This window comes from Pongo abelii, chromosome 5 (assembly GCF_028885655.2).
Source record: "Pongo abelii isolate AG06213 chromosome 5, NHGRI_mPonAbe1-v2.0_pri, whole genome shotgun sequence".
NCBI lineage: Eukaryota > Metazoa > Chordata > Mammalia > Primates > Hominidae > Pongo > Pongo abelii.
In genome coordinates, this window is record NC_071990.2 from 2,108,216 (window position 1) to 2,122,525 (window position 14,310).

General features: G+C 42.0%; 1 long non-coding RNA gene across 6 annotated transcripts in view; it reads left to right on the forward strand.

Annotated features, from left to right (window-relative positions):
- Nucleotides 1-14,310, forward strand: part of LOC103890802 (uncharacterized) — a 234,787-nt gene that overhangs the window by 977 nt on the left and 219,500 nt on the right. For 5 of the 6 annotated variants that reach the window (XR_010140548.1, XR_010140551.1, XR_010140550.1 and 2 more), the window contains exon 2: nucleotides 2,141-2,230. This is a non-coding gene — a long non-coding RNA (uncharacterized LOC103890802). Of the gene's footprint in view, nucleotides 1-2,140; nucleotides 2,231-12,895; nucleotides 13,343-14,310 lie in introns of those variants that run through there. The other variant, XR_010140546.1, reaches the window with a different exon arrangement.

Here is a 14,310-nt window from a genome sequence, read left to right on the forward strand (position 1 = left end):
ACCTGGCGTCTCCTCTGCGTTCTATGAGGAGAATGGCTCAACAAACATCTGATGCTGCCTCTGAGTGATGAAGAGACCCTGAAGCTGAGGAGAGGGAACACTTCCATTGAGAGGAACATGCTGTAAGCTAGAAATGTCTGTGAAACATACGGGAATATGCTAAAACTATATTCATTTTCATGTAAATACGCTTTAAATTAATGCATGAACCAATTATTTAACATTTTCCTTAAAAAAATCACTGAGCAAGCCGGGCGCAGTGGCTCACGCCTGTAATCCCAGCACTTTGGGAAGCTGCGGCAGGTGGATCACCTGAGGTCAGGAGTTCAAGACCAGTCTGGCCAACATGGTGAAAACCCATCTCTACTAAAAATACAAAAAATTAGCCAGGCGTGGTGGTGGGCGCCTGTAATCCCAGCTACTCTGGAGGCTGAGGCAGAAGAATCGCTTGAACCTGGGAGGGGGAGGTTGCAGTGAGCCGAGATCTTGTCATTGCGCTCCAGCCTGGGCAAGAAGAGCAAAACTCCGTCTCAAAAAAAAAAAAAAAAAATCACTGAGCAAAACTGATACTTATGGGAGATATGACGCATTTATCCTGTAGTTTTGAGACCTCCTATCACACAAACACTGGAAGTTGACATCAGTCAATTTCCTGTCACACCACCAAACACCTGCCCCAGAAGTGTGTGACAGTAGAAGAAATAATGGAAATAAAATCAACATTATTAGGGCCTGAAAATATTTACGAAATGATGGGAAGTGGTAGGTCAGAGGAAGCTTGAAGAATAAAGTCTATTTCTCTAGAAAACTTTTCTGAAGACAGGTGGTAGGTCTGCTACAGCAACGTACCATCCATAGGTTGACAAACGATAGAAATTTATTTCCTCACAGTTCTGGAGACTGGAAGTTTAGGATCAAGGGCTGATTTGTTCTGAGGCCTCTCTCCTTTTCTTGTAGGTGGCTGTCTTCATGTTCACATGGCGATCTCTCTATATGTGTGTCTGGGTCCAAACTTCCTGTTCTTATAAGAACACCAGTTACATTTGATTAGGGCCCACCTTAATGACCTTATTTCCAAATACAGTCACATTTTGAGCTACTAAGGGTTAAGACATCAATATGTTAATTGGGGGAGGGACAAAATTCAACCCATAATTGACAGCTAGAGGGAAAAAGAGGTTCTTTTTTTAAACTGTTTTTGGGCTTGGAGGGAGGAGGTTGGTAGTGGAGGTTGTTGTCATTTTTCCAGTAGCATTAGGGCAACTTGAACAAAGTCAGCACAGGGTCTGGGGCAGCATAAGAAGATTACATTAACTAGAAGTAAAGCTACCAGCTGTAGTGGAAAGCTCTAAGGGTGATGGCTCAGTTGTGTTTTCCTCTAACACAGCGGTCCCCATCCCTGGGTGATTTTGCCCCCAGGGGACATTTGACAATGTCTGGAGGCATTTTTGATTGTCACAAATGGAGTTGTGCTATAGGCATCTAATGAGTAGGAAGTTAAGTATTTCGCTCACCATCTGCAGTGCACAGGGCGCCCCCACAACAAAGATTTTTCTAGCCCAAAATGTCAATAGTGCAGAGGCTGAGTGACCCTTCTCCAGGAGGCCAGTGAAAGATGTTAACAAGCGAGTGGTTGAACTGACAGACACTGGCTATACTATACAGTGACTTCATGGTATGTTGGAAGAAGCAAATACATTTGGTAGCTAATTGTTGATGCTGATACCTTTACTCACAAACTTGGCTAATCTCCAAAAACATAGTAGCTGCTGAGGGTATAGCAGTAGAGGAGAAATAATCTTCAAGGGGCTATAATCTAAAAGGGATATGATATTGAATCATTTTATGACTTTTCAGAACATTTTCTTATTTGTTTTAACATGATACAAAATATGGAGAGAAGAGTGAGGTCTCCAACTCCAAGTTCTCTAATTGGATAAAAGTCAGTCATTCTATACAAGACTAAATATGTGGAATAACATTTTTCACATCTTTCTTTCCCGTCTCTTGCCACTGAGTACATGCCAGTTATTCAAGAATGATTCTCCTGCATTCCCTTTAAAATTCTCTCTTCTCTCCTTTTTTAAACATTTCTTTCCTTTGCTTTTCACATGGAACATTTGCTAATCTTCTTTCTCAGATTGCACAAACCATGATAATGGCCAGCATGGATGGAGGGAGCGTGTGAGATGTGCGGGGCAGTGTGCTACGTCTCAGCCAACTCTAGGAGGTAAGTGCGTTTGCTGTGGTAAAATATATATTTGGTCTTCATTTCCGTTTTCCTGGCATACAATTTCTAAAATGCTTAGAATCACCAAAGTGATGTATTTTGTAGGGTAATGAGTGAGTTCACTGTTGGCTGGCACCCCTTAGGTGGCTTCAGGGTGGAAACTGGTCATTGTAAAGACCAATGCAGGATTAGAGGGCTGGGACTTTCAGCCCCATCCCCTAACCTCCAGGGAGGAGAGAGAAGCTGATGGTTAAGTTGATCACCAATGGCCAATGATTTAATCAATCATGCCTACATAATGAAGCCTCCATAAAAACCCAAAAAGGACTGTGTGCGGAGAGTTCTAGATAGTTGAAGACGTGGAGGTTCATGGAGGGTGTAGCTTCAGGGTGGGCACCAAAGCTCCAAGCTCCTCCTATACCTTGCCCTGTACATCTCTTCATCTGCATCCTTTGTCATATCCTTTATAGTAAACTGGTAATCCTGAGTAAGGGATTCCCTGAGTTCTGTGAACCACTCTTTCAGATTAATAAACCTAAGAAGGGGGTCATGTGAACCCCACTTTTTGGCCAGTCAGAAGCACAGTTAAAATAACCTGGGGCTTGCAATTGGCATCAGAAGTTGGCGCGGGCACAGTATTGGGGACTGAGCCCTTGACCTGTGGGATCTGATGCTATCTCCAAGGAGACAGTGTCAGAGTTGAATGGAATTGAAGGGCACCCAGCTGGTGTGCCCTATAGCTTGTAGGTGGGAAGAAATCCCTTGCATACTTGGTCACAGAAGTCTTCTCTGTTGATTGGTGTTGTGTTAGAGCAGGGGAAAAACAATTTGAGTTTTTCCACACTCAGTATGATAATGATCTTTATTTCATAGAGTCAGAAACTAAGGATTGGAAACATTAATAAACTTGCCCAAGGCCACATAGCTAGTGGCTGGTTATGGTAGATATTATACTCATTCAACTCCCATTCCATATTCTCTTTGGAAAAATTAGAGTGCTAAAAGCCACGTGTTCCAGACCATTTTGCATCTCATATATAGGAAGCAAATTGAGCTTTGTCAATTAGATGTGTTCCTGCTTAATCTGGCAGGTGGAAGTAAAACAGAAGCCATCCTTCTGCTTTCTGGTCCAACTGACATGAGGATTAATGGCAGTTAGAGTCCAAGTTTGGGTCTAATCACCATTTTCGTGGGCATGAGAGCCACTTGGGTTGGGGGAGCAGCATGGTAGCAGGAGTGGTTTTCTGAATTCTGGCCTTCAGCTATGGCAGTTATGTCCTGACATCAACAACTGAAGGCCCTCCGAGTTCTCTTCCTCTGTCTCATAAATATTTTTTTCAACTGATAATTGTAGATTCAAATGTATTTTTAAGAAATAATACAGTGAGTGACATGGTCATGTCTTCAAATACTATAGAGCAATAGCACAAGCAGCATATTGGCCTTGATAGAATTCACCAATCTCATTCAGATTTCCTCAGTTTTTGTACTCATTTGTGCAAGAGTATGTATATTTACTTGTGTACAGTTTGGTTTGGTTTGTTTTGTCTGAGACAAGGTCTCACTCTGTCATCCAGACTCACTTGCAGCGTCAACCCCCTGGGCTCAAGCCGTCCTCCTGCCTCAGCCTCCTATATAGCTGGGACCACAGGCACACACCACTATGGCCAGCTAATTTGCTTATTTTTAGTAGAAATGAGGTCTCACTTTTGCCAAGGCTGGTCTTCAGCTCCTGGGCTCAATTGATCCTCCCTCCTTGGCCACCCACAGAGCTGGGATTACAAACATGAGCCACCATGCCCAGCTATTTTTTAAATTTATTTATTTTGAGTAGAGACAGGAGTCTCACTTTGTTGCCAAGACTGGTCTCGAACTCTTGAGCTCAAGCAATCCTCCTGCCTTGGCCTCCCACAGGGCTGGGATTACAGGCATGAGCCACCATGTCTGGCCTACTTCTATACAGTTTTATTGCATGTATATATTCATGCATCCTCCACTGCCATCAAGATTCCAAAACCACCAGGACACCTCATGTTACCCCTTTATAACTGCACCACTTCCCTCCCACCCCCATCCCTAATCCTTTAAAAACACGAATCTGTCTTCTGTTTTTAAAATTTTGTCATTTCAAAATGTTATAGGCTGAGTGGAATGGTTCACACCTGTAATCCCAGCACTTTGGGAGATAAAGTCTGGAGAATTGCTTGAACCCAGGAGTTTGAGACCAGCCTGAGCAATATAGCGAGACCCCAGCTCAACAAAAAATAAAAACTAGCCAGGCATGGTGGCATGTGCCTCTGGTCCCAGCTACTTGGGAGGCTGGGACCTCATTTGATCTAGGAGATTGAAGCTACAATGAGCCATGATTGCACCACTGCACTCCAGCCTGAGTGATGGAGCAAGATCTTGTCTCAATTTTTTTTAAGTATTATACATGAATAATCTTTTGAAATGTGTTTTTGTCATGCAAGTTGCCTGGAGATTCCTCATCCAAGATGTTGTGTGTATGGATAGTTTGTTTATTATTTATTTATTTAGTTGGTTAGTTAGTTATTTTTGAGAGGGAGTCTTGCTCTGTCACCCAGGCTTTTGGAGTACAGTGGTGAGATCTCGGCTCACTGCAACCTCTGCTTCCCAGGTTTAAGCTGTTGTCCTGCCTCAGCCTCCTAAGTACCTGGGATTGCAGGCACCCTCCACCACACCCAGCTAATTTTTGTATTTTAGTAGAGACAGTGTTTCACCATGTTGGCCAGGCTGGTCTGGAACTCCTGACCTCAAGTGATCTGCCCACCTCTGCTTCCCAAAGTGCTGGGATTACAAGCGTAAGCCACTGCACCTGGCCTCATTAATTTTTATTGTTGAGTAGCATTCCATAGTATGGCAGTACAATCGCTGGTTTAACTATTAGCTTACTGAAGGATATCTCAGCTGTTTCCAGTTTGGGACCACTACAAATAAAGCCGCTGTGAACATTCACGTACAGGTTTTTGTGTGAACACACATTTTCACTTTGCCCAAGAGTGCAATTGCTGGGTCCTATGATCATTGCATGTTTAGTTTGTTGGTTTTTTTTTTTTAGACTGCCAAATTTTTTTCTTGCAAGGATTTTGTAAACACAGAATTTCCTGTATTAAATCCCTTTCTACTTGAGATCCCTATAGTGGCTTCTGTGTCTAGCTCTAACCCTTGGCTGACATGGCTCAAACTTCAGACCCAGTGCTCTTAACCAAGACTGGAAAACCAAAGAGATGACCTCCAGAGTGCATGAAAATGAATGAGAGAGAAGGGTCGGGGCAACAGAAAGCATCCAGTGGAGAAGTAGAGACCATTTCCTTTTTTTTTTTTTTTTTTTACCTTCCCTTAACTTCAAGATTTATACCAGTTTTCCAGTTCAGGTAATAAGCAGAATAGAAGCACTGGATTTTTAAATAAAATCTTATACAATCCAACTTTGTTGGACATGAGACAACTTAGATCCCCACTTTTCCACTGGAATAAAATACATCGCATAAATCTTTCTTAGAATGCATAGCAGAAGCAGCAGGGTTTTAGAAGCAGAGTTAAAAGGCAATGAGATAGCTCTAAAATTTCTTTTTATTTTTTTGAGACAGAGTTTCACTCTTGTTGCCCAGTCTGGAGTGCAATGGCACGATCTTGGCTCACCGCAACCTCCGCCTCCTGGGTTCAAGCGATTCTCCTGCCTCAGCCTCCTGAGTAGCTGAGATTACAGGCATGTGCCACCACACCTGGCTAATTTTTTGTATTTTTAGTACAGACAGGGTTTCTCCATGTTGGTCAAGCTGGTCTCAAACTCTCGACCTCAGGTGATCCACCCACCTCGGCCTCCCAAAGTGCTGGGATTGCAGGCATGAGCCACCACACCAGGCCAATAGCTCTAAAATTTCTAGGAAGTTCCTGAAATCTGTCACCTCAACTTTGGAATATACCATCCTACAAATGAAATCAGACTACAGCAAGTTTTTTGAATGATGCATTTAGAAAAGGAAAAATAAATGTATTCAAAATAATTGAACACATTTATTTTTTTTCTCTCACATCCTCACTCATACAATTTCCCATCAGATAGCTGTCTTCAGGCAAATGAGTATTACAAGTATGAGTTCTGGGCCATGTGTGTACCTTATCTACAGCAGGCTATGTATATAAGCCTAAGTCACTTTGTCTCTAGCTCCTCTGGGTTTTTGTTGTTGTTGTTGTTGTTTTGTTTGTTGAGATGGAGTCTCGCTCTGTCACCCAGCCTGGGGTGCAGTGGCATGATCTCAGCTCACTGCAACCCCCGCCTCCCGGGTTCAAGCAATTCTCCCGCCTAAGCCTCCTGAGTAGCTGGGATTACAAGCATGTGCCACCATGCCTGGTCTCGAACTCCTGACCTCAAGTGATCCACCCACCTTGGCCTCCCAAAGTGCTGGGGTTACAGGCATGAACCCCTGTGCCCGGCCTGCTCCTCTGTTTTTTAATTTTTCTTTTTTCTTTTTGTTTTTTCTTTTGACCAATAGTCTTCAAGCTAGAAAACTTCATTGGGGACATTTTATTGGGAAGGTTTTCCACTCTAATAATCTCAATTTCTCAATGCGCTAAAACCCAGGGAGCAGAGCCTTGGAATCATTGCTATACTGTCTAATTAGAACCTCCTCTCAAGGAGCACAGCATTGCTCTTCCATTAGCAGCATCAAACCCAGAGAGGAAAAGCACGTGAAGGTTTAAGTCGTCCATGGAGCTTATTTTCAGCATTTTCCCCTCAGGATTTGAGAACATGCATATGCCTACTCCTCCCTTTGTGACATTTCTTAAAGCCTTGCTCAATAAAAGTGAATCTCTAATAACATAAAACACTAGAGATGAAGTAATACATTGTTCTTTAAAATAGATGAGGTAATAAAACACCATTGACTGCTATGGAAACTTTCCAGTTCCTGGTTACTAGTCTGATTCTTATAATGTGTCAAAATTGCCTCAAGGTTAAGATATTGGTCTTATTGCTAATTCTAAGCACTGTAATGCCAGAGAAACATTACCATTTTGTACTAATATGTTTAACATGTTCAAGATGCTGTCATAAATCTCAGGCTCCTCATGGCTCAGTCCGCTTCAACTAGTAATGGCTTCCAGTCATTTTTGATGACTGGTAAAGGGTTGGCTAAGGGCCTAATCTGCATAATGGGAATGCTAGGACTATAAAGGCAAGCATCACGAATCCTATGCAATAGAGAATTTGCTAGACCTTCTGGGAAAGAGAACTTTGATCCTAATGAATTTTTTTAAATGGCCCCCTCATTCCCATTAAGAGAGATCTTTCATCAACCTCCAGGAGGCATGCTTTGGGAAATTCGTGCTAGGATAGAAGAGTGCTGAAGAGTATCTGGGCTCTGTCCTGGATTGTGTCCTAATTGTTAGTGAGAAGACCCATTTTTGACTTGACATTGGATAGGATCACTAAATAATCCTGACATGCAACTCTGGGGTAATTTGTTCCATATTCTCAAGCAAACTAAGTCTTAAAAAAGCAAGCTGCTCCTCTGGGAACCTCACCAAAAAGCAGTAAGCGCTAGTGTAGATGGAACCTTCAGCAGCCAGTGAGCAGTGGAGATAGTTGTGGCAAAATCAGTATCAGCTGGGATCCTGGCAAAATGACCATGGCTTCAAATAATCAAGACAGATACTATGGCTTGGCTCCCAACACAAGGAGTGTTCAGCCAAGTAAAGTGTTCAGTGAAAACGCCAGGGAGTTAAACCTGATTCGTCTAAAGCCATCATGTTAGTTCCATTCCCCTTGTCAAAGAAGGACTTAGGCATAGCTATGTTATGCAACCCTAGCCCCTGAGATGAAATAGGTGGAATTATTCTGCCATTGATTCCCTCCTGCCCACCTCCTATAGGAGATATCCTCAGGTTAGTGTTGAAGGCATTCAGCCTTTCCTGTATGAGATCCATCCAGATCCTGCCTCATGGCAGCCCATCATTCTATGGGTAATTAGGATGGGGCTCTGCTGGGCAGTTATTCTGCCCCTTGTGACATTAACTGGAGTCACTCAGTGGTATTCAGATGGTGGCTGGAGAGTTCATAAAGTCTTCCCTCACAGTCTCGTGCCTTGACAGGGAAGTCTGGAAAGCAGGGCTCAGATGGAATCTAAGTGGCCGGGCTTCTCTCTCCCTGGCCTCTCCACATGGTCCCTTCAGCGTGGGAGACAGCTTACATGTTGAGTCAGTACTACCAAGTAGAGGGTTCTAAAAGACCGAGGAAAAAACTGCAAGACTCCTTATGACTTAGCCTTGAAGTCTCAGAACATCACTTCTTCTCACATTCTACTGGACAAAGTAAGACACAAGACCAGTCCAACTCAACAGGAAGGAATTAGATTCCACATCTCAATCTAAAGTGCAGCACAAATATGCAAAGAGGAAAGGAACTGATTGTGGCCCTCTTTGAGAACTATCTCAGGCCATCCTTGGGCCACCTCAATTCATAGCTCTTCCTTATGCAAAATACACTCACCTCTTGCCTTTGTTTTCTATGCTGCATAACAAATTACTACAAACATAGAAGCCTTAAATAATACACATGTATTATCTTAGTTTCTGTGGGGCAGGAGCCTGAGCATGACTCAGCTAGGTCCTCTGCTCAGGGTCTCATGTGACTGCAGTCAAGGTGTCAGATGAACTGTATTCTCATCTGGAGGCTTGACAGGGGAAGAGCCTACTTCCATTCATTAGGTTGGTGGTAGAATTCACTCCATTGTGGATGTATGACTGAGGACTGTCAGAAGAGGCCAGTCTTGAGTCCTAGAGACCACCTGTGGCTCCTTACAATGTGGGCTTTCTCAACATGGCTACTTACCACGTGAAGCCAGCAAAAAGAATCTCCCAGTCCAGTATGCTAAGACAGAGCCTTGTATAACATAAGTCCCACCCTCACTCAAGGGGAGGGGAATGTTAAGAAGACATGAACAGCAAGAGGTGAAAATTATGACTCTAGGACCTGTTCATCACATTCCCTTTTTGGAGGCCCCAAATTTGATGGTTTAATTAAAGAAAAAAAAATGTTATTATCTCTTGTGGTTCTATGTGTTGGCTGAGCTCAGATGGGAAGTTGTTACTTGGGATTGTGATTTCGGTTGCAGTCAGATGGCATCTGGAGCTGGGATCCTGTGAAGGTTTGATTGGGTTAGAAGTTCAAAATGGCTTCTTCACGCACATGTTTCTTGCCTGGGTTGGGATGACGAGAATGCAAGGGCCTGGCTGAGCATCTCTTTCTCTCCACAAAGCCCTCTCCATGTGGCTGGCCTGGGCTTTCTCACAGTGTGGGAGTCTGAGTGGTGGGACTTACACATGGTAGTTCACTTCACAAAAGTAGACATTGCAACAGTCCTAGGAGGAAGCTGCAAGGCTTTGGGTGGTCTGGGCTCAGCAGTCATGCAGTGTGTCTTCTGTCACATTCTGTTAGTCAAAAGCAAGTCACAAGGCCAGCCCAGATTCAAGGGGTGAATCATAAGAGGCACAGCTCATTGGGGGAGCTATTTGTGAAGACTATTAAATATATCGACTTGGAAAAGCAAAGTAATTACTATGTATGGTTTCTAAAACTACCTCCCACAAGAACATCACCTAGATTTATATCCAGATTCCATGTACAAATTTTGACTGAGCAACTAATGCCATGTTGATGCATTATTTATAAATATTATTTATTTATTATTGTATAAAGCCAGGCATCAAACATGCATAGTCACATGGTCACAATGAAAGTTATGTTCCTAGGCCGGTCGCAATGGCTCATGCCTGTAATCCCAGTACTTTGGGAGGCTGAGGCAGGTGGATCACCTGAGGTTGGGAGTTTGAGACCACCTTGACCAACATCGAAAAACCCCATCTCTACTAAAAATACAAAATTAGCCAGGTGTGGTGGCGCATGCCTGTAATCCCAGCTACTCGGGAGGCTGAGGCAGGAGAATGGCTTGAACCCGGGAGGCAGAGGTTGCAGTGAGCCGAGATCGTGCTATTGCCCTCCAGCCTGGGCAACAAGAGTGAAACTCTGTCTCAAAAAAAAAAAAGAAAAAAAACACAAGAAAGTGTGTACCATGCCATGGGCATGCATTGTCCATTATCTCTGATAGCTCAGAGTTCATCACAACCGAGTGTGCTGGGCTGGAAAGGGCTTCCCTTCCTGAAAAGAGATGGGCAAAGACAAACTTAGCTTTCTGGTTGTGGGGGTTGTTCTGTATGTATGATGTCTGGAGTTATTCCGGATATCCTATGACTACGAAGGGAAAGTCAAAAATTGTACAAAAGCAACTCAGAATCCCGACATAGTTGAGCTGCGATAGTAACCAACCCTGAAACTTCTTACTTTTAGATTTCTATGTGAGACAGTACATTCCTTATTTTTTAAACCACCTTAACTGGATTTTCTGTTCCTTGCAACTCAATACATTTTTTGTTTTAGCCAACTCATCTAAACTAATTTTGATAATTTATTTTTATTGCTGCATCTCTCTAGACCACTAAGTAGTGAAGAAGAAAGGAGCCTGGAACCACAGTAGAAGAACTTTAATGGCCACTAAGAACATACAATCATCTGGCACCCTGCCAGGGAAATGTGGGGCCTTTGGAGCTTAATGCTTGGAAAACCACACCCTTAATTTTCCTTCCTTATTCCAAGTGGACTGAGAGAGCAAGCTTATGTTTTGTTTCTTAGAATTTTTTTTTTTTTTACCCATCTGACCCTTAAACATTGCTATGGTTTGAAAGTGATGCCTCCAAAATTCATGCAACAGAATTGGGAGGTGTGGACTAATGGGAGGTCTGTAAGTCATGAGGGCTTTGCCCTCATGAATGGATTAATGCTGCTATGAAAAGGGCTTGTGGAAGTGGACTTTCTCTCTCTCACTCTGTCTTCTACTCTTCTGCCATGTGAGGACACAGTGTTCCCCCTTGCTGGAGAATGCAGCAATGATGCACCATCTTGGAACCAGAGACTAAATAAGCTGGCACCTTAATCTTGGACTTCCCAGTGTCCAGAACTATGAGAAATAAGTTTCTGTTCTTTAACATTTCCTAGTCTGTGGTATTCTGTTATAGCAGCACACACACACACACACACACACACACACACAAAGACTGATAATCATTCTTCCCTTTTCTAACCCTAGCTTAATGTGGAAAAACCAAGTTTATATTTTAGGGGATTTATCCATACTTACCCAAAACCTTGTGTCATCTCCATCTGTTCCACTGGTTATTACCGAACTGAGAATTAGTCAATTGACCTTTTGTGCAGGAGTGTATTAGTCTCCTCGGACTGCTGTAACAAAATACTACAAACTTAATGACTTCAAACAAATTTATTCTCTCACACTCTGGAGGCTAGAAATCTGAAATTAAGGTGTCAACAGGCCCACATCCTCTCTGTAGGCTCTAGGGAAGGATCGTGTCCGCCTCTTCCTAGCTTCTGGTGGTTGCCGGCATTCCTTGGCCTTCCTTGGCTTATAGACACGTTGCTTCCTTCTTTGCCTCTGTAGTTACATGATGTTCTCCCTGTGTGTGAAATTAAACAAATTTCCCTCTTTTAATAAGGACAACAGTTGAATTGGGTCGGGGCCCACCCTACACCACTCTGACTTCATCTTAGCTTGATCACATCTGTAACGACCCTTTTTCCAAATAAGGTCACATTTATACATACCAGAGGTTAGGACCTAAACATCTTTTTGGGGAACTCAATTCAACCCACAGCAGTCAAGTCTATTAAAAGACTGATGTAGTAATAAACATCACCCTCAGTAGCAAGAGTCTAATAAACTGTGTTGGCAAAAGACAAGAGCCTAAGGGCAATTCTGAGAAGGTTGGATGAGGAGGAAGGAGAACGTAAAAAGAAGCTGATAAAGTTTTCTGAGGAAATGGATTTCTCTTGGGTTGTCAGGAAAATCATATGGGGAGAATAAAGTCTTTTCTTCATTGAGCACTTAAGTTGGTAGCCTAGATGAAACACTGCATGTCTTGTTTCAGTATTCCTCACAGCCTACAAGGTAGGAAGTATCTCCATTTTTTTTAGATAACGAAGTTGGAACATAGGGAAGTTACAGTCAATTGCTTAAAGGTTATTTAGTAAATAAATGGCAAAGCCAGGAATGAAAGCCTTCTCTGTCTCATAGCAAAGTCCATGCTCTTTCCGTTTGTGAAAGTAATCCTGCACTAAGTGAACAAATAATTATCCCGTATGTAATATATGCCAGGTACAGGACCCAGGGGTGTGTCAGGATATATGCTGCCAAGCTGCCTTGGACAAAGGTGATCACAGTTTACATTTCCACTTACAGTGTAGGAAAGTGCCTGATTCCACAGACCATTCCCAGCACTGAATATTCAACTCAGAATTGTTTAAAACCAGATGTTTAAAAAGTGGTATCTTGTTTTAATTTGCATGTTTTTGATTACTAGTGAAGTTGTGCATCTCTTCAAATGCTTAACCATTTCTATTTCCTTTTCTCTGAATTGTCTTGTCATATATTTTGTGCATTTTCTGTGGGGTTGTTTATCATGTAGATTTGTTGAAGCTTTTTATATATGATAGATATCAATACCGTGTCATTTTATATGTTACAAATACATCCTCCCATTAAGTTGCTTTTCATTTTGCTTTGTTTCTAGGAACTTACTTAGAAAGATATTCCCCACAGCAAGATGATAACAGTGTCCTTCTATTTTCTTCTGTGTATGGTTTGTTTGTTTGTTTGAAGAGATGGGGCCCCACTCTGCCCCAGGCTTCAGAAGTGTGATCCTAGCTCACCACAGCCTACAACTTCTGTGCTCAAGCAGGGAAACCTCCCACCTCAGCCTCTCGAGTAGCTGGGACTGCTGGCATGTGCCACCATGCCCGGCTAATTTTTATTTATTTATTTATTTATTTATTTATTTATTTATTTATTTTTTGTAGAGATTTTTTTGCCACTGTTTTGCCCGGCTTGTCTCAGACTCCTGACCTCAGCCGATACTCCTGCCTCTTGGCCTCCCAAAGTGTTGTATTATAGATGTAAGCCACTACTCGCCCCTGTATATGTATTTTTATGTAAAATGTAATAAAATGTTTTTTCTCAACTGGACAGTCATTGATCAGTGATCTCAAAGCTATCTGTTGATTAGTCCATCCCCCCCACTAATTTGATATTTTGTCTTTATTGTATCTTGAATTGGAATTTACATATAGATATTTTACTAGAAGCTCATTTGTTTAACTGGCTTAATTTTCAAACCTTTCAGTGTCAAGCTTTTTCAGTATAATAGCTTAATCATTTCCACTTTATGATTCTTCATTTTTAAAATTTATGTTCTATTCTTTTTTTTTTGAGATGAAGTCTTGCTCTGTCACCCAGGCTGGATTGCAGTGGCGCAATCTCGGATCACTGCAACTTCCACCTCCCAGGTTCAAGTAGTTCTCCTGTCTCAGCCTCCCAAGTAGCTGTGATTACAGGCACATGCCACCACACCCGGCTAATTTTTTTGTATTTTTAGTAGAGACGGGGTTTCACCATGTTGGCCAGGCTGGTTTCAAACTCCTGACCTCAAGTGATCCGCCTGTCTCGGCCTTCCAAAGTGCTGGGATTACAGGCGTAATCCACCGTGCCCAGCTATGTTCTATTCTTACACATTTTCTCTTCCTAGAAAATATCAGAATTATCTTATCAAATTCTTTCCACTAGGATTTTTTCTTTGCAGTGGGACTAATATTATATTTACAGATTAATATAAAATACTTACATTTTATGTTAATATGTATAGAATTATTTCCTACCAATTTATTTAAGACTTAAAGTTTTAAAGTTTTGTCACTTAGCTCTTATGTTTTTCTTATTACATTTCAACCAAGGTTTTATAATTTATGTTGCAATTGTGAGTGGGAATCTATTTTTCCTGATATTTCCTTTCATAGTTATTGCTGAAAAAATAAGAAACTAAAATATAGAAACTATTATTTCTGTATCTTGATTTTTTTTTCACACTACTGGATTTCACCATAATCAATTCTTTTTGTCTTCCTGAAAGTCCTCTCTTTTCTAAGCTAGTTC